The sequence below is a fragment of the Sinocyclocheilus rhinocerous genome, unplaced genomic scaffold (assembly GCF_001515625.1).
Source record: "Sinocyclocheilus rhinocerous isolate Xijiao unplaced genomic scaffold, SAMN03320098_v1.1 scaffold496, whole genome shotgun sequence".
Classification (NCBI taxonomy): Eukaryota; Metazoa; Chordata; class Actinopteri; order Cypriniformes; family Cyprinidae; genus Sinocyclocheilus; species Sinocyclocheilus rhinocerous.
Window position 1 is genome coordinate 691,936 of NW_015632471.1, and position 380 is coordinate 692,315.

At 26.1% G+C, this 380-nt stretch overlaps 1 pseudogene; it reads left to right on the forward strand.

The window, feature by feature from the left end:
• LOC107742500 (cGMP-specific 3',5'-cyclic phosphodiesterase-like) overlaps positions 1–380 on the forward strand; it is a 27,448-nt pseudogene that overhangs the window by 7,152 nt on the left and 19,916 nt on the right.

Below are 380 nucleotides of genomic sequence, written 5' to 3' on the forward strand. Positions count from 1 at the left end.
ATTGTGGTAACAGATTTGACACTTTATAAAATAACTCTTGGTGTAAGAACTTTTAGATTAAAATATTTTCTTAGAGAGAGCACATAGACTTTTCAGTGCTTAACAGTGAGGGAAAGTGACATAATTTGTAATTATGTATCTTACATAGTTGTGGGAGATAATTTCACTAATTTAAAGGCAAAGTATGGTACGGTAACAGAGTTGACGCAAGATTTATGGACACACATTTTTATAAGAATTATTTATTAATTTTTTTAAATAATGTTGTAGAATTAGGTAAATGACTCTTTAGGGCTTTTATAAATAAAATGAATGAAATATTACAAAAAGAAAAGTACAATAAAATATTTTGATTACACAATGATACATGATGGAAAAAA